A 24,005-nucleotide genomic window follows, 5' to 3' on the forward strand; every position below is an offset into this window, starting at 1 on the left:
ATAATATCATATTTATCAGCACCATGTTTATATTTTGATGACTAAAATTTATGATTCATGTATAACAGGAATCATTATGGTCCCCTCCCTGCTATCGTGGTATGGGTTCTCCCCCATATCACAATCGACAAAAGCCCAGTAGAAGAAAGTTAATTCGCCATGTAGTGATATGTTCAACACAATTTTATCACTATACTCATCACTGTCAGGGCCATACATCATCAGTTGCGGACGATGGTCAGTGGCTGTATTGCACAACAACTAATTCATCTCTATAACAGCTTGGATCATCTCCAACGAGGCCAAACAGGTATGGAATGCTAACATTTCCGCATTTTCTTTGACAATCTAGCTGCTTTATCTCTGGAGATTTTGGTAAAGCAATCGTCATCATCATCAGCTGTTATAAAATTAGGTAAAGGAAAACAGCCAATGCATTTTTTCCGTTTTTTTTTTCAAGAGGTATTAATATTTTTTTTCCCAGCAATCCAAGTCTACAGTTCTAGACTTTATACATTAACTCCTTGCAGTTTCTACAGACACACCACCATATATGGTTTGGCATCGATCCCTTTCATGAACCCCATGTCCTTCCACGTAAACTCTAATCCCATCACTGGTGACCTTTACTGCCACAAAACCCTCCTTCGAAATGCCTAAATCTGCCATGAAGAGGTATTCAGTCTAACGAGAAGGTCCTATTCCAGGACCAAGCATATTGGGAGAGGATGATAAGGATGGAGGTGAAAACTTATAACTATTGACTCTATATATATATATATATATATATATATATATAGAAAATTAAAATTTGTAGGAGTAAATATATGAATTATCTAAAGAGATCTACTACCGGCGGTTCAAACTGGATATATTGTCCCTCTATTTCTTGCACCATGGGGTGGTTTAATCAGAAGTCTCTAATTGCCCCAATTGTACTAAATTTCCTATTACAGTTTTGAAGAAAACGCCAATTATCATAAATGAACACATACCTTGGCATCCAATGGGGAGATAAGGATTCCCATTGTATCCTTTCATACAATGGCAAACGTATCCACGGTGGTTGATGAGCATCAAGTGATATGTTGAGAATGTTGTGGTCTTTCCCCGGATCATCGCCATACAAAGTCAATTTTGGAGGGAAGATGGCAGTGTTGCATAACAACTTGAAGTCATCATGTTTGTAACAGGTTGGATCATCTCCAACTAGACCAAAGGGATATGGGATGCTAATATTTCCGCATTTTCTTTGGCAGCCAACTCTTGTACCTGGCGATGTCAAAATTATTATTGTTATCATCTAGAATTCTAAATTGGGCCGTGCCGCCCGTGGTCTGGCACGACTTTGGACTAGCTCTTACTGGCATAGTAAGACAGTACATACGCCATGTCAGACCCGATATAATGGTCCGTGCTGTGCTGCGCCTGGGGTTCAAAGTCCACGGGCCAGCACGGCACAGCACGACCAAGCAAGTAGTGCCACCCGCGGTTTGTATGTCTGCACTGCCCAGCACGGTCCAATTTTATTATAGTATATAATATATTAATAAAATAAAGAATTTTTTTAATTTTATTATACTAATTTATTTAATTATTGTATATATAAGCAATTGTAAACAATAAAATTCATATAAAATTAAAATTTTAAGTTATTTTTTCAATTTTCTTAAATAAATAGGCAAAAATAGCTTTGGCCCAGTCCTTGGCCTGACTTAGGCTAAGGCTTGGCACACAGCACGACACGGGCCCACCCGGGCTTGTGCTGCAGCATGGTCCAATTTCATAGGAGAGGGTGGCACGACCCACACTTTGCGCGAACCACTTGCAAGCCGTGCCTACACCTCTATCATCTCAAGTAAGGATGTAGTCCTCACATAACCATCCTTAAGAAGAGGTGAGGAATCAATAAATACATTTCAAGTTCAACACAACATATTAAATATAAGAAATCACATTTGCTTCTCAAACAAAAATGTCAAAGCCTTTAATTTATTGAAAGGGAGAATTCCTGATAAGTACCCTGCACTTTGGGTATAGTGCTACTTTGGTCCCTGAATTTTAAAATGCAATAACTCAATACCTAGACTTTCAAAATTTATCTGTCAAGTTCTAGTTGGTCCATTAATTATTTGTTAAGTGGCATTTCAAAAGACACAAATTCCCTTCAAGTGTTGTCTAATTTTCTTTATCAACCCTTCAAACCTTGATAAAAAAAAATGAAGAGTCCCGAATCTTTGCCTCTTTTATTCAAGAAAGTTGGGGTCACGAGAATGCCCACTAAGATGTGACTCCAACTTTCTCTAATAGAAGATGCAAGGATTTGAGACTGTTCATTTTTAATCAATGTTTGGAAGATTGATAAAGAGAATTTGATAACACTTTAAGGGTATTTGTGTTGTTTCAATTGCCACTTAACGAATGATTAATGATAGAGATTGGATTGACATGTTTTGAAAGTTTGAATATTTAATTTTCGCATTTTAAAATTCAGGATCAAAGTGGCACTAGACCCAAAATAGAGAATTTTCCCTAAATTAAAGGGATAACTTGAGTTAAACGCCCCCTTAGGCCATTGTACAGTTTGGTTCAGCGTCGAATGGAAAAGATTCCCAATTTAGGGGATGGTGTTTATAGGGAGGGCTGGGATATATATATTTCGGCAATAGGTGGTGACGTCTAGAATAATATAAGATGATTACCATTATATAACCCTAATTCAATAGTGAAATTTGAAGCAAAATTGGAAGAAGGGTGAAAGTCATACCTTGGCATCCATGGGGATGTAAGCATTCCCATGATAGCCTTGCATGCATTGGCAAATATATCCAAAGCTGTTGTTGGAGATAGAGCAGTTGGTGTTATCCCCGCATTTATAATTCCTACTTCCTTTCTCACATGTCTTTTTTGCGTTTGATCCGCCCACTTCTATGCATGCAAATTAATATTTCTTAAATTAAAATCTGTTTATTTTTCATATTAAGAGGAAATGGGGCGTGGTGGGGACGGGGAGTCACTCTCCATCCCCTCCCCGTCCTCTTGGAGGACAAGGTTATCCCCATCTCCATGGGGTTCTCATGATTTTTTATATTATTAAGCATTTTGTTTTTGTTTTTTTATTTTATTTAAAAAATTAAAAATAAAATAGTTAAAATTTACAATCATATTAAAAAAGATTCAACCATATTTTTAAAAATATAAAATACCCACATGCATACATATATAAAATATATTAGCAGAGATCCCTAGGGGCCGGGGATCGATTGGGGTCCCCGTGGGGCAGGGAATGCACTCCCCATCCCTATCAAAATGGATGAAAATTTTTCCATCCCCATTCTTGTAGGGAGAAAATCATCCCTATCCCCACTTCATTCAGAGAGAGTCCCCATGGGAATTGGGGAAATGAGAAAAATTGCCATCCCTAAGCTAAATGTAAGTCCTAGTTATCTCTCCCTCTCTCTTCAAGAGAAAGAAAATTTTATTAAGATGAAAGGAAAAAGGGGGAAAAGAATAATACAAATGGGTCAAAGCCCGAGGCTCACTCAAGAACCCAGAACGGAACACACTACTAACCAAAACAAACTGACAACAACAACAAACCAGGAAGGACAATAAAACATTGCTGCAGAAAGCCACATAACCAAAGGAAAATCAAAAAGACCAACAAAGACAGTGATAGACGCATGGCCCATGCAGGTGTGTGACGTGGCGTAGGAAGAAGAGCAGTAGATTTCCTCCCTTTTCTCTTCATTTTCTTGTTAGTTTATTTCTTTTCTATTTCCTTGTAACCTGTACATAGGAATAGGTCAATAAAGCCAAGGTGTTGGCCTTAGGAAGTAGTCAATTTGGTTAAGTAGTTATTACTTAAGAATAGGTCAAGTTGTTAGTAGTTAAGTAGTTATGTTCCTATGGTTTAGGAATAGGCTAACTACTAGAGAAGCTAATCCCTTAATCAGTGGCTATGTTAGTGGAAAGAATTTGAGAATTTTCTATATTTAAACACCACCCATCCAACATGGGAGGGGAGTTGGAAGTTAATAAAATCTTGTGGTCTTATTCTCACCCTAAGAAGAATACTCTATCACTCTAGCTTTGACTAGGACCTATCATTGGTATCAGAGCTAGGCACCATGGCTACTAACAAGGAGAGAATTGAGAGCTTAGAGGCTGAACTTGGAGGCGGGAGTAGCTGATAAGTTCCATCAGCTAGAAGATGCCATCAACAAATTATCGGAAGCTCTCTTCTCTCCAACCGTGCTACATCGACTGCCAACAGCCTTGAATTTAAGGCAAACTCTCCTACCGGGCGTTCTCACAACATGAGAAAAGAATCTCGAGACAAGTCCGAAGTGGGATGATAACTGCTCTCTTCCAAACTAGCCAAATTGGAGTTTCCTCGATTTGCGGGAGATGACCCCACCGAATGGTTCACAAGAGTAGTTCAATTTTTTGAATACCAAGGCACTCTTGAATCTCACAAGGTGTCCTTGGCTTCTTTCCATTTGAAAGGCGAGGCTAATCAATGGTGGCAATGGTTGAGAATATCCTATAAGGAAAAAGGCAAAGAGGTGACATGGGAAAATTTTCAAGAGGAACTTTGGGCAAGATTTGGTCCTACCGAATGTGAAGACTTTGATGAAGCATTGTCAAAGATTACACAGGTGGGCTCCTTACGTAATTATCAAAAAGAGTTCGAACGACTAGGAAATCGGGTACAAGGGTGGACTCAAAAGGCATTGGTAGGCAACTTTATGGGAGGTCTTAAAATTGAAATAGCAGATGGGATTCAGATGTTTAAGCCAAAATCCTTGAACGCTACATGTCAATTCAATAGGACCACTATCGACTCTTCTCCAACGAAACTGAAGTCTGCTCCACCAATGAAATGACTCACTTGGACGGAGATGTAAAGGAGGCGTGCTCAAGGCCTTTGTTTTAATTGCGATGAAAAATTTGTACTGGGGCACAAATGCAAAGGGCCGCAGTTGCTGTTGCTTGAAGGAAATTATGACGAAAGTGAGACAGATGACGAAGAGGGAGCTCACACCAACCTTCGACGAGCTATGGAACAGATACATCAAATTGGACCTTGAGGACAAGGTTCCTCTGAAAGACGGGGGCAATGATAGACGCATGGCCCATGCAGGTGTGTGACGTGGCGTAGGGAGAAGAGCAACAGATTTCCTCTATTTTCTCTTCATTTTTCTTGTTAGTTTATTTCTGTTCTATTTCCTTGTAACCTATACATAGGAATAGGTCAATAAAGCAAGGTGTTGGCCTTAGGAAGTAGTCAATTTGGTTAAGTAGTTATTACTTAAGAATATGTCAAGTTGTTAGTGGTTAAGTAGTTATGTTCCTATGGCTTAGGGATAGACTAACTACTAGAGAAGCTAATCCCTTAATTAGTGGCTATGTTAGTGGAAGGAAGTTGAGAATTTTCTATATTTAAACACCACCCATCCAACATGGGAGGGGAGTTAGAAGTTAATAAAATCTTGTGGTCTTATTCTCTCCCTAAGCAGAATACTCTATCACTCTAGCTTTGACTGGGACCTATATACAGCCAACCTCAAAACTCTTTAACTGACCTAAGGCCCAAAAACTAAGTGGGACAGAGTGACAACTTACCTCTTCCTCCTCTTCCTTAACCCCTAATTGCCTTCCATCCTCTTAGATCTTCCTTAACTGAATCATCCACATCAAATTCAACAAGCCTTCTTATCTTTCTACATCCTAGAAATCCCCCAAACTTGTATTATATTAACAACCACTTAAGGCTGTTTGGTATCCCACTTTTAAAATCACTTATTATGTTTTTAAGCACTTATTGGGGTGGGAATGTTTGGTAAGCTATTTTCCCCATAAGTGCTTATATTGATACAAATGACAATTTTAGCCCTCACTTCACTTATACATATAAACAATGCTTTTCACATGTCACACTATACATTTCAACTGAGAATCCACATTGACCCACACGTGAATCACCATGTGAACTCAATTAATAACAATAATAATAATAATCATAATAATTGATGATGCAAGTTTTGGCAGTTCCTGACTGGCCGGTGACTCGGATGCTAATTGATAGTGTGCGATCCGAGCGTTCTCTGGTCATCTGGCGACTTCTTGGTGGCTGGTGACTCAGAGGCCGAAGTGGAGGATTTCCACCAGATAAAGACTTGGATGTCGAGCTAACTAGGCTAAGCTAGGGGGTAGATCGGGTGCTGACCTAAGTTGATTGTCGAGTTGTGTAGCTCTTCAGAGAAACTTGCAAGGAATTAATGTCTGAGTGTCTGGGTTGCTTTACCCGTGGTGGGCACTCCGATGCTTAAGTTAGTACTCGGTTGTGCAAGCTGAAAGTATGTATACTAGTAGGCTCGTGAACAAGTAATTGTGCATACCCTGTTCCTTGATGTCTAAAGTCCTTATATAGTTGAGTTGTCGTCGATCCCACGTACCACACCCAAGATTTCCGGGAGGTCGTGCCTAACCGGTCAGAGATCCACAGAGGTAATCGCCATACACGTTGACCATCCTCTGGAATATCCGGTATGCGGGCCAACTTCCTAGAGACCTGGGGGTATCAGCATATGCATGCCAAATTTGTTGGCGAGCACATTTCGCAGGTCACTACCTGGTCCTCAGTCAGGTCGACAAGCCCTCGAGGGAGGTCGTTCCTCGCATCGAGGTCACTTCGGCCAGTGGCGAGGAGCTATAGGTCAGCCCTGAACGAGGTGCTCCTAGCTGACCTAAGTTGTGGTCGAAGTCGCTAGGTCGGAGTAAAAACGAACCACGATCTGGGACTCCAAATCATCACTTAGGTGGTATTTATGTGTCATTCAGTAGTTCTAAGATGCCATGTGTCACGATGTCATTGGAGGGCCACATCCGCCCTTCATCAATTGCCCCCCACTCCCAAGCTGAGAGTACCTAGGCGAAGGAAGTAGATAGTTCCTTTGGCCTGGAATGACTGTTTGATGAACTCATAGTCGTAAGCATAGGTCTGATTTGCTTCTCAGGTTAGAAGAATCCAAGTGTTAGCAGCCTTACACAGGACCTCGTCGTCTTGATTATCGTGGCACGAGAGCGATCTCATCTGCTCGAGGAAAGGTGGAGAAGATACACGAGGACATCTACCTTATAAGGGATGTGACCATCAAGGGATCTTGCAATCCGACATATTACCTCAAGAGTGGAGCTCATTGGGTCACCCTCAAGAAGGGGTTCTATGTGACTGCTTTATCAGGTTGCTCCACCTAAGTAGACTCTAACGTAGCGTCTTTCAAACTGGTTCTGAAAGAGTATCCAGCGAGTTTGACACAAAGACTAAACCGAGGTGAAAGAGTATCTTGCTTTATCAGGCAACTGAGTCTTATGTGGTGCCGAGGTCTAATAAGCTCGCAACTAGATTGCCCAAGCCGAGGAGGCGATTGGGTCTTATATGGTGTCGAGATCTTTTATCAGTTCGGCACCTTAGCTCTTAGGCTCTAAGAGCGACTTGTGGTCCACTCTACTTATCCTTGATCTTGCCCATGCCAAAGAGTCAATTGCGTCACATGTGGTGCCGAGGTCTTTTATTATCTCGGCGCCCTAGCCCTTAGGATATGAGAGCAACTCGCCGTCAACTCTCCTTATCCTTGATCTTGCCCACATCGAAGAGGCAAATGGGTCTCATGCGGTGTTGAGGTCTTTTATCAGCTTGGCACCCTAGCCCTTAGGCTCTAGGAGTGACTCACAGTCCATTCTCCTTATCCTTGATCTTGCCCATGCCAAAGAGGTGACTGGGTCTCACGTGGTGCTGAGGTTTTTTATCAATTGGGCATCCTAGCCCTTAGGCTCTAGGAGCGACTCATGGTCCACTCTCCAAAATATTATTTAGCCAATGTGCGCATTAACCTTTCCGCCTAAAAAGGTGATCGTTCTATAGTAACTTCCTATATGGCTGCTTCTAAATTGTCTCGTGGGATTATCTTCCTGGGTGAGTGCTTGCAAGACCACAACTATGCACTTCGGACCCCCTTGTGAGGGTTGTTGATACATAAACATGTTATTGGTGTGAGTCAGCAATTCGAGGCCACAACTACACTGCATCAGCCTTGTAGTGACGTCGGTCATCCACCCCTACAAGAAGCCACTAGGAGCTCGACCCGCGGGAGAAGCACTATTGACTTTAGGTCACCAGCTCGCATGGGAGCCTTGGAAGGCTCGACCTACAAGGGCGTCCATGTAATCCATTGGCCGCCTACTCCCATGGGATCTAGGAAGTGCTCGACTTGTAGAAGCAAACTTGCGAAACTAAGCAGAAGAGGCTTCATTCGGTTTAACCGTTGTTGAGTATAAACATAGAATGAGCTGAGGTCGGTGGGGCTTCTTTACAATCTATTGGCTGTCAAACACCGCGGGAACTATGGAGGGCTCGACCTGTAGGGGCAGCCTCACTCCAAGGTGCTTGTCGCCAAACTACTGGTTGTCGAGGTCATTATGTTGTTTACATCGGGCTTCTCCCATTCTCAGATTTGGAAATTATTCCTTCATTTCATAGAACCGCCACGCTTCAATCCTGGTGGGAACCATTGTTGACTCTACCGCGAGGAGAGGGGTGTTCACAAGCCATAGCGGTGTGTTTACATAAGATACTAGGAGTGATGACTTTGGCTTGGTTGCTACTGATTGTAATAGGGTGGGTCTCAAGGTTCATCATGGACGCCTTTGCCCCTCAGTAATTGATTATTGATTCATGATGTTGGTACTGGTCAAAAATGCCTTTGAGTTCATAAAAATGGAAATTAGAGAGTGAAAACTTAAATCTTTAAAAGGTGAGATCTTAACTTTCTAGAAGATGAGCATTTAGTTTTCTAGAAGACGAGAACTTAGCTTTTTGTAGCATCTCTCACAGATGATGCTAGTTGATGATGCAAGTTTTGGCAGTTCCCAGCTGGCCGGTGACTTCGATGCTAATTGACGTTGTGCAATCTGAGTGCTCTCTAGTCATCTGGCTACTTCTTGGTGGTGGGTGACTCAAAGGCCGAAGTGGAGGATTTATGTTGGATGAAGACTTGGAAGCCGAGCTGGCTAGACTAAGCTAGGGGTAGATCGGGTGCTGAGCTAAGTTGATTATCAAGCTGCATAGCTCTTTGGAGAAACCTGCAAGGAATCAATGTTAGAGTGCCTGGGTTGCTTTACCCGGGGTGGATATTGCGATTCCTAGGTTAGTACTAGGTTGTGCAAGTTGAAAATATGTATACTAGTTGGCTAGTGAACAAGTAATTGTGCGTACCCTGTTCTTGACGTCAGAAGCCCTTATATAGTTGAGTTGTCATCGATCTCACGCACTACACCCAAGATTTTTGGGATGTCGTGCCTAACCGGTCCGAGATCTTTGGAGGTAATGGCCATGCATTCTCTAGAATATCCAGTACGTGGGCCAAATTCCTAGAAACCTGGGAGTGTCGGCATATGCATGCCGAATTTGTTGGTCAGCACATCTCACAGGTCACCGCCTAGTCCTCGCGTTGAGGTCACTTTGACCAATGACGAGGTGCTACAGGTAAGCCCTGAATGAGGTGCTCTTAGCTGACCTAAGTTGTGGTAAAAGTCACTAGGTCGGAGCGCAAATGAACCACGATCTGGAACTCAAAATCATCACTTAGGTGGTGTCTATGTGTCATTCAATTGTTCTAAGATGCCATTTGTCATGATGTCATTGGAGGGCCTAATTTGCCCTTCATCAATAATAATAAATAATAATCATAATAATAAAATAATAATAATAAATAATAAATAATAATAATAACTATTTGGCACTTCAATGAAACCCCATCCCTAAAAGTCATTCTTGCATTATGCAAGTCACCGCATTTTGCATACATGTCAACTGGTTAGGTTTGATATTGCTACAATTTACAAGATTATGGATTTCTTTTTCGTGATCCAAAGAACCATTTTGTGCACAAGCTGATAATGCACTTGCTACTGTAACTTCATCAGGCTTAAATCCCTCGGACTGCATCTTAGCGAGAGCCTCTAGAGCTTCTTCGCAATATCAATTCTGTGCATATCCAGCAATCAATGAATTCCAGTTCACCAAATTCTTGACTGGAATGCGATCAAAGATCTCTCTCGCCTCCTTGACGTTACTCTTCTTGTAGTAACCAGCAATTATTGACTACCAGGAATAGCAGTTCCGCTGTGGCATCTCCTCGAATAGCTGCCTTGCCGTCTTCAACTGCCCAATCCTCACATATCCATCGATCATCACAGTCCATGTCACTAGATTCCTCATCTCATGTGGAGAGCAATTGAATAAACGCCTAGCAGCAATAATAACCCCATTCCTTGCATATCCATCAATCATCTCTGCCCATGTAACTTCCGTCTTCTCTAGCATCCGTTCAAAACTAAATGATGCAGAACCCATGTCACCATTCCTTGAGCACCCTCTTATCATTGCATTACATGTCACCAAATTCCTATCAGGCATTTCATCAAATACCCTGTGGGAACCAACTATGTCGCGGCATTTTGAATACATGCTAACCAATGAAGTCCCTATCCCCACATCTGAATCCACCCCAATTGTGATCGACTCAGCATGGAAAGCTTTCCCGGCAGAGACCCACAAGCCTTGAGTAGTAGAGGAATAACACCATAATGGTGGATTCCTTTTGCAGAGAATTTGGATGTAAAGAAGAAGAGCTTCTTCCGGGGCTCCTTGAGAGAGGTACCTTTTTATGACATGAGACCAAGATCCATTAGTTGCTGCCGAGAGGAGAGAGATTTCTTGAGAGGAGAGAGGTTTCTTGCTGCCACTACCCTGTTTTCCATCTCAAGGTGGGAGACGATGAACAGTGACTTCCCTTTCTCCCACAAGGCCACAACCTCCGTTCTCCACTGTTCCATTGTCTATCAGCAACAAAAAGAAATATATTATAGTTAATTATAATTTCATTAAAAATCTCATTCTTAACTATAATTTAGAAATTATAATTCTTAAAGTTTAATGTTTTATGGGATGAGAAAGACCCAACTCTCCTATCCAACCATAAAATATGCATTGGCAAAACTTCGATGTGAAAATATAAATAATAATTATTTATTATTCATTTTCAAAAGTTATAAAAAATAAATAAACATTATATAATATATTCAAAAATTAGTTATTAAAGAAGAAATTTCGATTGCTTTGTGGATATGTTAGATCATCGATAGATTTATAATACATTCAATCATTGTAATCAAATGATAAAATTTAATTAATTAATTAATTTTTAATTGGTCTGATAGATCATCCATAGAATTATAATATATTCAATTGTTGTGATCAAATGATAAAATATAATTTATTATTATTAATTTTTTTAATTTTAAAAATATTCAATTATTCTATGGATATGATAGTTAAATCCATAGGCTCGATATACCTTCAATACACACCAATATGCCACTAATAGGATACAATACACTTCATATCGGACATATCATATCAAAAATTTAAACAGGGGTTCTCGTTCAACTTGGAAACATAACAATGTCAAAAACAACTCTATCAGAACTAAAGAACAAGCTAGAAAACAAAACTTTTGGAATAGGAAAAATCTTCGTGTCACATGTCTCACTGTCCTCTAAAATTTCAGGTTCAAAATAGGAAGGCGCACATCCTACTTGGATTTGAGCCGTTTGGGATCTCTCACAAAAGCAGGGGAAGAAACTCTCGGTTTACAGCCCAGGGTCAGAATTTATTGGCTCAAAGTACATTTGGGGTAAGTGCTAGCTTGAAATTGATGCCAATCTATGGATGGATATGAGTGCATAGAGTATCTTTTTTTGACATTTTGAATGTTTGTAACTCTGCAGTGGAAATCAGAATTCTGAATTGAACCTGTCCGTACTTCTCCATAATAATAATAATAATAATAAGGCCTGATAAAACCAAGATACTGTTATGAGTGGGGTGCTCATGAAAAAATTAAAAAAAAAATTGAAAGACTTAAACCTCCCTTCAAATTTCTATTAAATACTAAACTTCCCATGTCCTTTTAACAAACACTAAGAGACCTCCCCCATAAATTTATTCCTAACAGAATCATCAAAAGAACTTTTTATCATTACTAATTTTTTAAAATTTTAAAACAGTGGAATAGTTTCTTTGTCCATTCCGTTATCTTCTGTGGTGGCCTATGCTTCCTCAAGTTTTCTTGTTGATTTACTGGTTTTTTCCATTGATCGGCCTCTCTTATCTTCTCTCGCTAACGTGTGCATTAATCTCCCCGACTCTGCATTGTTTGTTCTGTCTCTTCATTTGTCTCTTGTAGACGTCTCTGCACTTGCTAATGTATTGAAGGATGTAGCTTGCAGATCAAACTCTTGCCCTTATTTCTGCAAATCTGTGTTCCCCATAATATGAGCAGCAATATTTATGACTACGACTGGTTTTCTGTTTATCACTTTCTTTCAACTTCCAGGATGTTTTTTGCGCCTGATTGATGAATACCTCAAGGCTCGATTTGAAAGTAGAAATGTAAATATGTACGGTACAAATACATACAAAACAATACAAAATATAATATTTTGCACTCTACATGTTTGAATTTATACTCTTTCCAAACTAAGCCCAAAAATCAATGGACCTAATAAGTTTCCAACTCTGCCTCAACCCCCTTAATCGCTCTGTAATATGTATCATGGTTTTTAAAAACGAACAGTGACCGAACCGGTCAGGGGTCCAGTTACCGGTTTGAACGGTCCGGCCGTTCGACTTGAATGGCTGGTCTGTTCTGACAAAAAAAAAAAAAAGTTTAATAAAAATATTGGAGAACGGGCAAAACCGTTTGAATAGTTCGAACGATTAACCAGCCGATTCAGAGGTTTGCTGACCAAAATCAATGGTTTTAGGAAAAAAAGCGATTTTGGAGGAAAACGGAACCCCGGTTTTTCCAGTCCGACCATCCAGTCCAATCCGATTTTAAAAACAGTGATATATATAATGCTAGCAAGGAAAAGAAGTTTGCTGCATTGAATAATATTTTTTTTAATTTTTCATAGCATCATAGAAACGTTATTGAAAAAGGTGGAGAAGAGTTTGAGACTGACAAATTAAATTGAATTCAGTTTAGATGATGAACATGCAACTCTACTTACGGAATTGGATGCAATACAAAGCTAAAATAACATTCAATGGGTCCCCCCTCCATTTGTTTTTGCCCAAACAAGAAAAAAATGAAAAAGATTATAAAGAAACAAAGGAAAAGAAAAATTAAATGCATCTCACTTCAGAGAATGAATTCTCTCCAAATGGATGTGAAATATTTACAAGAATTTAAATTAGGGTTAGTTAGGCTTAACTAGCAGAACATTCATGATTGGTCACTATATTGCAGTTGATATATCAAATGGTTTAATGGTTGCATAAATTGATTAAGGCTAGTTTTCCATAAATCGGTTTCTTTCAGCTGTTAGGAGTTTTTGGGCATGGTTGATCAAATAGTTCAATATCTCATAAATCAGTTGAAATTTTCCCAACTACCCGAACCTTAAAGGGGCAAAATTGGATTTTTAACAAATTTCATCCACATTTGATGTTATATGCAAACGGATCTTCACTGATCATCATCTGACAAGAGAGGTCTTAGTCCATTTTCAAAAGTAAGGTTTAGTATTTAGGAGAAACATGGAGGAAGTTTTTAAGTATTTTACCCCAAGGAAAAGACCAAATTGAAAATCCGTAAAAAAAAAAAAAAATTGATTAATAGGAGCATTCAGTATGTATAACTTCCACAGTACAAATTCTGGAGTCCATAAATTTGCACTCGATTATCAGAGTGATCTTTATGTTGATTTTCGATATCCTTTCAAGATTCTTGTGAAGGCGCTTTGCTTTTCTATTTTTACTAAAAAAAGATCGTTTTCAACCTCAAATCCCAATTCTTAGCACATTTTATAAATAAAAAATAAAGACAAATAAAAATATAAATTAGACATAAAACAATACAAATATACATTATATGTAGAATGTAATTATATGTTACATTTTCTTAAAACATGGATTTATATTATATATATTTTTATACATAAAAACCAAAAACTGAACCAATCATCTGATTAACCTATTGATTCAGTCTATTTCAATTTGGCACCATGCAAAATCGGAAGGTACCAATTTGGTTAAAATATGTGCTCACTGTTTGGTTAACCGAACTATGAACACCCCTAACTATGGGTTGATTTAACAAACAGCAAGGACGCTTACTTTCAATCTAAACAGCAACAAGACCAACATAGCTCAACCAAAATCAAAATGATCAAATTTCTAAATTTCTTCCTATTGTAAATTTAGTAAAGGGAGAATGGAACTTATTGTTTTCTAAATTTCTTCCTATTCTAAATCAAAGGTCCTTCCACTACTATTGACCACTAGCTTTAGTAAATTTGGAATAAATTAGGGATATCTTGACTAGAAAAGGATTGTCAGGGGCTCTAGATTTCTCTACTCAGTTTTTGGTGCTTATGCCAGCAAATCCCCTAGAGGCTCCCCTATCTATTTGAAGGAGGCCCAATGCCAAAAATCTTCACTCACCATTTAAGATATCTTTCAAAATTTTCAATTTCATCTAAAGCCCGATAGGTTTAGCTGAATGAAATAGTTGTTCATTAATATTAATTTAGAAATTAGAACCACTAATAATAATAATACTCACAGTAATCATAAAATAAAATACATGGGGCACAACATAATTTTTCACTAGCGTGATGTATTATCATCGGTTCCACTGCCCACTACATGGCTAATGCCTTTAGCTAATCGAAATTCGTCAAAACTAGAGACCATGGCAACAAAGAAAGGTTCCTACCGTTGAGCTACAGTGGATTAAGATTAAGCACCCTCATGGCTTTCAGCTCAGATTCAAAGACTAAAAGTCAATGTCGCACTTGAACATTTTTGGTCACCGAAGGCAAGTGTCTTCTCCATGTCACCTTAGTCCAACGACTTAGTTCAAAAGAAAGATGCGGACCCTCGATTTTTTTTGACACTGTTGTAACCATGCTTCCTGTTTTGGTACATTGACACTCGGGTGATCATTAAATTAGAGCTACAAATCACCTTATTAACTAACCCTACGTCAACACAGTTGAAAAGCAAAAGGTGGGCCAGTCGGTGGCCCACCGAGCTGTGCCCACCATTCTATTTGGTGGCGGTGGCACACCATTTGTAAATCACACCATTTGTAAATCACTGATTGTGGTTTGTTTAACTATGAAGAAAATTTTTAAAACACCCCATTATACCTCTAAGTTCAAGTGTAAATAGGGGTCCCTCTTATGTTAGTTCATCATATACTCCATTCCATTTCAGTGTATAGTGTATATAGTGTGTTGAGAGGAGTATTGAGTGTCGGATACAAGTGTGATTCCGGTAAGACCATCTTTGTATCTTCTCCTGTTTATAGTAAGAAGGAAGCTCCGAATTGCTGTCCGTGGCCCTAAGCAATTTTGTCGAACCACGTAAATCTAGTGTTTTCTCTTCTTTCTTTCTTTATTACTATTTGCTTTTATTTTATTTCTGTGCATGTACAGATTACATTATTTCTGTTGTGCAATTCCAACAATTGGTATCAAAGCCACACGGTACTATTCTAGGATTTTGCCAAAATCTGTATTTGCTGTTCCGGTATTGCACGTGTTGAATATAGCGAGTTCAAGCTCTACCCGGTTCGATATACCGAAATCCAACGGATCCAACTATGCAATTTGGAAGCTGAAGATGCATGCTGTGTTGGTGAAAGAAGATTGTGCAATTGCCTTTGAAGGAAAAGAGAATAAGCCTACTGATATGAAATACGAAGATTTTGAGAAGAAAAACCAGATAGCCATGGCTGATATTCTTCTTGCTTTAGAAGATTCAGTTTTATTCGACGTGTCCGAGGGAACCATTGCCAAAGGTTTATGGGACAAGTTGCAGAATCTCTACGAGGGAAAATCGATGTCCAACAAAATCTTTCTCCGACGATAACTCTACAATTTGAGGATGAAGGACGGAGCCTCTTTGCAAGTACACTTGAATGAGTTCAACACTCTAGTAAGCAAATTAGCAGCTATAGAGGTACGTATTGATGACGAAGAAAAGGTTGCTCTTTTGCTTTGTTCTATGCCAGACTCTTGGGATAGTTTGATAATGAATTTGAGCAATACTAAAGATCTGTCATTAGAATCTACTATTTCTATGTTGCTTATGGAAGAATCTCGTAGAAAAGTTGGTTAGAATTCTTTAGCTGACGCAATGATGGTACGAGGTAGATCAAATGAGGGAAATTGCTCTATCAAAAATCAAACGAGATCCAAGTCAAGAGGCAATAAGAAAGGACTCAAGTGTTGGAATTGTGATAAGAAGGGGCACCTTCGAAAAGATTGTCGACAATCCAAAGAAGAGCAAAATCGGCCCAACTCTGACAAAGATCTGGCTTCAAACAATTCCCAAGGAAACATCGCAGAAGGAAGTGATTCATCAGAAGATGGTGAGGTATTGTCTATTGATTCTTGTGAAAATTTAAAGCATAACTGGATATTAGATTCTGGTGCTTATTTCCATATGACGCCATGCAGAGATTGGTTCTACACATACCAATCGTGCGATGGTGGGACTATTTACATGGTCGATAATAGCACATGCAAAATAGTGGGAATTGGAGACGTTAGAATTACTATGTTTGACAGCACCACTCGTACAATCTCTGGTGTACGGTATGTTCCTGAACTACAAAAGAGTCTCCTATCACTGGGAAAGTTTGATGAAGACGACTATAAGTTTTCTGGAGAAAAGGGCCAATTGAAAATCAGTAAAGGAGCTATGGTAATTGCAAAAGGCAAATTACAAGGGAGGCTATACCACTTGATTGGGGATACCATGGTCGGCGATGCCATCGTTGCAAATGCTATGACCGATTCCGTCATGATTTGGCACAAATGTTTGGGTCATATGAGCAAACAAGGACTTAAGGTACTTCTTGATCAAAATCTACTAATTTGAATTTCTCTGAAGATTGTTTATTTAGGAAACACCACAAAACTAGTTTTCCCAAGTCTAAAGCTAGGAGTAAAGACGTATTAGATCTAATACATTCTGATACGTGGGAAGCTATTACAAAATCTCTTGGAAGTTCATTATACATTGTCTCTTTTATTGATGATTTCTCCAAAAAAGTATGGGTATATTTACTCCAACGGAAGAGTGATACTTTTTCCTATTTCAAGAAGTTCAAAGCTCTAGTTGAAAATCAGAAAGGGAAAAGAATTAAGTGTTTGGGAATCGACAATGGGAAAGAATATACCTCGAAAGAATTTGAAGATTTTTGCAATGAGCACGGCATTCTGAGACAGTATACGGTTCCACAAACTCCACAACAAAACGGAATTGCTAAACGGATGAATCATACACTTATGGATCGAGCTAGAAGCATGTTGAGTGCAGCTGGGCTGGAGTAGTACTTTTGGGCAGAAGCAGTCAATATGGCATGTTACCTACTAAATCGCTCTCCCACTATAGCACTTGATTGCAAAATTCCAAAAGAGGTATGGTCAGGAAACCCTGTTGATTATTCTTTCCTACATACTTTTGGTTGTGATGCTTATGTTTGGATTCCTAAGGAGCAAAGGACCAAGCTAGAGGCAAGGTCTAAAAAATGTGTATTTTTCTTGGCTAAGCAGAAGGTACAAAGGGATACAGATTGTAGGATCCTATAACCCACAATATAGTTGTTAGTCGAGATGTTGTCTTCAATGAAGATTTGATGCAGAAAGAATCAAGCTCTAAGACAGCAGAGAAAGTTGAAGTGGAATCTTTTCAAAAGATTTAAGACCAACAAATTGATACAACTGTTGATGTACCTGAAGAGTATGTTGAAAATTTTGAAGGAGAGACTCACGGTGATCAAGGTCGATTGAGGAGAGCTACAAGACCTCCTGTCTGGCTTTAAGATTATGTAACAGCTTATGCTTGCATTACAGAAGAGCATGAACCTTGTTCATACCAGGAAGCATGCAAATGTCCAAATGCTCATCATTGGCAAATGACAATGGAGGAAGAAATGGAAGCTCTAAAGAAAAATAAAACTTGGGACTTAGTCAAACTACCTAAGAATCGAAAGGCCATTGGATGTAGATGGGTGTATAAACTCAAAAATGATATTAGCGGGAATATCAAAATATATAATGCTCAACTAGTTATAAAAGGATATGCTCAGAAATCAGGTATCGACTTCAACGGAATATTTTCTCCTGTTGTTTGATTAAGTACTATTCGTATTCTATTGAGTATGGCTGCAGTACTTGACTTGGAGCTGGAGCAGTTAGATGTTAAAACTGCATTCTTACATGGTAATCTTGAAGAAGAGATTTATATGACTCAACCTGAAGGCTTTGTCGAGGTCGACAAAAAGGATCTGGTTTGTCAGATGACCAAATCACTTTACGGTCTAAAATAGGCGACAAGGTGTTGGTATAAGCGATTTGATTCCTTCATTGTAAGCTTGGGCTTTAGCAAATGCGAAGTAGATCATTGTGCCTACATATACTTTGGTAATGATCACTTTATCATTTTGCTGTTATATGTTGATGACATGCTAGTTGTAGGTACATAAAGGAAGTATCTCAACACTGAAAGCTCGTTTAGCTAGGGAGTTTGACATGAAGGATCTGGTGGTGGTTAACTAGATTCTTGGGATGACGGTATATAGGGACAGAAAGAACAGGAAAGTCTGGATAACTCAAAAGAGTTATGTTCAAAGGGTCTTGCGGTGCTTCAACATGCAAGATTCCAAACCAGTCAGTATCCCATTTTCTATTGGTTGCAAGTTATCTTCGGAACAATCACCTAGCACTGAAGCTGAGAAGATAGATATGTCCCACATACCATATTCATCAACAGTAGGGAGCCTTATGTTTTCCATGGTGTGCACCAGACTAGACATTGCACAAGCAGTGGGAGCAGTCAATAAGTTTATGGCAAATCCAAGAAGAGATCATTAGACTACGGTGAAGAGAATCCTTCGGTATTTGAAGGGTATTTCTGAAATCTCTATTTGTTATAGTGGCCAAAGCTTAAAACTAGTTGGTTATGTGGATGCAGACTATGCAGGAAATCGCGATAATAGAAAATCAACTACTGGTTATGTGTTTTCTTTAGCTAATGGTGCAGTGAGCTGGGCATCAAAATTGCAATCTATAGTAGCCTTATCTACAACAAAAGCAGAATATATGTCAGCTACACAAGTATGCAAAGAAAGTATTTGGCTAAAGAGGTTGCTTGAAGTATTCCACATCAAGAAAGAAGTGGTAACTATTCATTGTAACAATCAAAGCACATTACACTTAGCAAGAAATCCTGTCTTTCATGTACGGACTAAACACATTGATGTACAGTACCACTTTGTTCGTAAGGTAGTTGAAGATGGGTAGATCTCGTCACAAAAAATTCACACTAACAACAACATTGCTGATATATTGACAAAGTCGGTGATGAGAGAGAAGTTCATCTAGTGCAGAACTTCTCTGAGACTTGAAGCCACATAGCAAGAGATGATTGACATCTATTCTCGAGCGAGTTTTTTCACTATGAAAATTGTCTTCAAGTGGGAGAATGTTGAAAAGCAAAAGGTGGGCCAGTCGGTGGCCCACCGAAATTGTAATCGGTGGCCCACCAAGCTATGCCCATTGTTTTATTTGGTGGCACACCAAATAGAATAGTGGCACACCATTTGCAAACCACTGATTGTGGTTTGCTTAACTATGAAGAAAATTTTTAAAAAACCCCATTATACCCCTAAGCTCAAGTATAAATAGGGGTCCCTCCTATGTTAGTTCATCATATACTCCATTTCATTTCAGTGTATAGTGTATACAGTGTGTTGAGAGGAGTATTGAGTTTGGGTGTATTGGGTGTCGGGTACAGGTGTGATTCCAGTAAGGCCATCTTTGTATTTTCTCCTGTTTATAATAAATTAATTATTGTGGTAAATGAATTTATTGCCTTACGATTTGTTTTACTTCAGTATATTCATTTTAGTAAAGTATTCTCAAATATTCACATGTGTTTTATAAAATGTTTGATTGGCAGGGGCAATTTTAGTCCCACATAGTATGGCCAATTTCCCCCCTCCAAGGAAAAATAACTTATTCACTTGGTGAATAGGTTTTTGGGCAGATTGCCAAAGAACTTATCAGAGCGACCCACACAACAAAAACTGAATACAAAAATTTTGATCAACTTTCTCATTGACCAATGCTCTCCCCCTCCCCCACCAAAAAAATAATAAAAAATTACCAAAAGCGAAGCAGGTCACATATTTCTCCAAGACGTAGCAATAGGTGGTGTCGTCTATGCAGTAACATAAGATGCCTACCCTTATTTCCTACTTAATAATTGTAAAATTAGGAAGATAAGGATTCCTATGAAAACCTTGGATACATTGGCAAATGTATCCAGGGCTGTCTTTGGAGATGGAGCAGTTGGTGTAATTCCCGCATGCGTAATTTTTCCTTTCTTTCTTACATGTCTTGTTTGCATTAGACCCGTCCAATAGTATACATGCAGACAAGTTAAGATTTAATTGTTAAAATGAAGTCTTTTCTTTCAGAGGCATTATTTATGATCGAGGAAAGTAAGGTATGATATTAAACGAACTTTGACCAATCAACACTACCTACTCTACTTATGATACTGGATGTTTGGTTATCAAGCGTTTCCGGTATAGCAGTCTTTTTAAGAAGAAACAGAAAATTCAATACCAGATCACTTTCATTGTGGGCAAATCTTCATCCGCAAGAAAATAAAGTGTTTTGGTGAGCCTGTATTGTGTAGCCAGCTTTGAGTATTGGTTACACTGATTAGCTACTGATGGCACCCACAATTTCTGGATAGAAAGCTGGAAAGGAAGGTCTTGGGGACCCAAAGTCAGCCAGTGAGCCCTACCAATTATACCTTCATAGGTAGAAGATCAACCTATTCTGAAATCTCCTAGGCATGGATGTAGATGTAGACCCTAAATCAAAGTAGCATTCTCTGGTGCCTTCAAATTTCAAAAAAAAAAAAAAACAAAAAAACAAAAAATGTAGACCATCATTTTCCATCTAAAGTAGTAAGACTTAATATATACAATTGAATTGGCGAGAAGGAATGGGAAATGAATTCTTCTTCCCCTCTTATTCCAGTACATGAAAAAAAGTTGAATGAAATCCCGGTAACTACAAGAGTTTCTGACAGTTTATATTTTATACATCAATATGTATAGAGCTTTTCAATAAGTGGCCATCTTCCATATATCTTGACACAGCAGAGAAGCTAAGAAATTAAGAGCATTTCATTTTAACAATCCTCCATTCTTTTGAAGCTAAGAATAAGAGTATGACAAAGTAAAGAAAAAATGTGGCATGATTAATACAACAGCATCTTTATTTGATTTAAAAGAATCACCTGTCATTTAAAACCCCATCAAATTTGAGATTCTAACCCAAATACAATTATCATTTTTTTGTTCAGCCTTCTTGATCTACCCCCGTCAAACCCTTGATCTACCCCCGTCAAAACCCCATCAAACCGAATTCTTTATTTAATTCTTAATAATGTGGTGATTCAAAAGAAAAGAAAGAAAGAAAGAAAGAAAGAAAAGAAGTGGGCCGATCAGATTAAAATCTTTTGGTAATTTTGTATGGAGAAACTAATTTGATCTGATGCTATTTTTTCTTTCTAATAATGAACGGCACCAAACGATCTTCAACAAGAAAAACTCTAAATATGTAATTATTTCTAACCCTGATCCAACACCAGTACAGTATGCAAATCTGAATCTCACTACCCGCAAATCTAAACTTACCAAAAACCAAAAGCCAGGGGAAAAGAACTTGATAAAACAAAGTAGAGAAACATAAACAAACACTACCAAACAATAGCTACTCAACTCGAGCTTCTTCTGATAACCAAATAAAAGGGGCAGGGTGGAGAGCAACGGGATCAGCTATTGTTTCAGCAGTCTGGGAAGAGAGGAACACTAGGATCTTCCAAGGAAAAGGAAAATCAAAGGATGAATTGGTAGAAAAACATAACCACCGATTTCTTAAATTGGCTGAAAACATTGGATCTGTTCAAGGCTTTTACAGTAGATGACTGAGGTTGGAGTACAGTAGCAGGCTCCTCTTCCTCATTCCCACTATTCATGTAAGCTGATCTCCTCCTCAACAGAATAAAGCTAAATTTTGGTGGTAGTTCTGTAGGTAACCCTGGTCTCCAACCACCTTGATGATTGAATCCTTCCCAAAAATTTTGACCTTTGTCTCATCCCCTCCTCCTAGAGAGAACGCCTTTATACCTCTGACATGTACTCAAATCAACTAAGTTTTGTCCCTATTATATGGGGTCAACTACATTGGATCTGTTCTGTCATTCTACTATGTTCAGTGCTATATTTACTGTTAAGTTGTGGTCCATTAAATCATTTCTCTACTTCAACCCATGTCCTTTTTGGTCTGCTCTTCAGCTTTTTCTAGACACTCCAACTTGTAAAAATCACTCACTGGTGCTGTAAGCAGTTTACAACACAGACATGGTACTCAATTTGAAGTCTGCATATGAATTGTTGTTGTTGTTGATAAGCAACAGAAGTGATTGTATTAATAAATTTAAAATCTCCTGATGGCCCAATTCATGAGTGACATGCTAGATAATACACAAGATGCAAGACAAAATCAAGGAAATTACAAATTTACTCATAGCATAGGTAATCCCCATTCTAGACTCTCCTTTACAACCCCCAATCAAGTACTTAGCTCATTGCAACATAACTTCAAAAGGTCACAACCTGGTTTTTTTGACACAAACCTTCATTATTCTGTTTTATTATTTGGTTGTAGAAGACAATAAGGCAGTTCATATCAGATATCCTATTACAACCTGTCCGACTTGAGTTCAAACCTCATTCTTGTTGCCAACGAGTTCTAAAAGCTAACAATGCAAAGCTACCTGGGTAAAGCAACAAACCAAAACCTATCATGCTACAGTCTCAAATTGATGACAGTAGACCAATTCATCAAAGTAGTTCAAGTCAAGTGATAGTGAAACCTCTGTTCTACTCAACTAGCATGCAACAAATCAAGATTGGTGCCATGGGATTAATGCTAACATGAAATCATCTGTTCTACTCAACTAAAATGCTAAATTAATGCTAACCTGAAATACTCTCTATTTTATCAAACTCAAAAAGGGGGATAGACTGATGTTGCCATGGGATTATGTAGATACAAGCAAACTCAAAGAAGATAAACTGACCCAAGTTCTTATTTTGATAATGGGATCTTCACCCATCTTGAAGGGAAGAAAAAAAATGTTTAGGGAACACAGAAGAAGATTTCTCTTGCAAATTCTCGTTAAAAAGTAGGATATACTCAAATACACCACAGAATTCACATCAGCACCCCACAGGCTCATCTCAGTGTGCATTGGGAACATCTCTTCTACTTGTCGTTGAAAGATTGATGTTTTCAATACACGGTTGGAATGTGCTGTGGGGCATGTCCTGTGGGGCCCCGAGTTTCCAGAATGCAGTCCTAAGAATAATTCAACACTGTAAGGGTGTTAGGTGGGGCAGGGGCTGAAGTGGAAGATAGGGCGGCCAAGCATGCCTTCCTGGAAGTTACCCATAACCTGAAGGACCAGATTACCCATTTTGATAAGCACCGGATTGGTGCCATTTTCTTATTTTGACAAGGACCAGATTGGTGCCTTCTTAAAAATCTACTCAAACCACTGACCCCAAATTATCTCAAGGACCAGAAATCTAGTTAAGGATTTAGAAAATTAAAACATGGAGGGTACTCATTCAAATTTGCCACAGCTGGGCATGATAATCTGGAATAAAATTATTCAAATTTAGAAAGAATTTAATCTGGAATAAAATTAAAACCAGTTTGACTTAAATCAAAACAAATAGGAATTGCTAGACTTGGTTCAACAACTTCTGAGT

At 38.8% G+C, this 24,005-nt stretch overlaps 1 pseudogene; it reads right to left on the reverse strand.

The window, feature by feature from the left end:
• Positions 1-238: 238 nt before the first annotated feature.
• On the reverse strand, positions 239-11,470 carry LOC148791519 (pentatricopeptide repeat-containing protein At3g21470 pseudogene; annotated as a pseudogene).
• Between the last annotated feature and the right edge of the window lie 12,535 nt (positions 11,471-24,005).

Source organism: Nelumbo nucifera, chromosome 5 (assembly GCF_055504915.1).
Source record: "Nelumbo nucifera cultivar China Antique chromosome 5, China Antique-T2T, whole genome shotgun sequence".
Classification (NCBI taxonomy): Eukaryota; Viridiplantae; Streptophyta; class Magnoliopsida; order Proteales; family Nelumbonaceae; genus Nelumbo; species Nelumbo nucifera.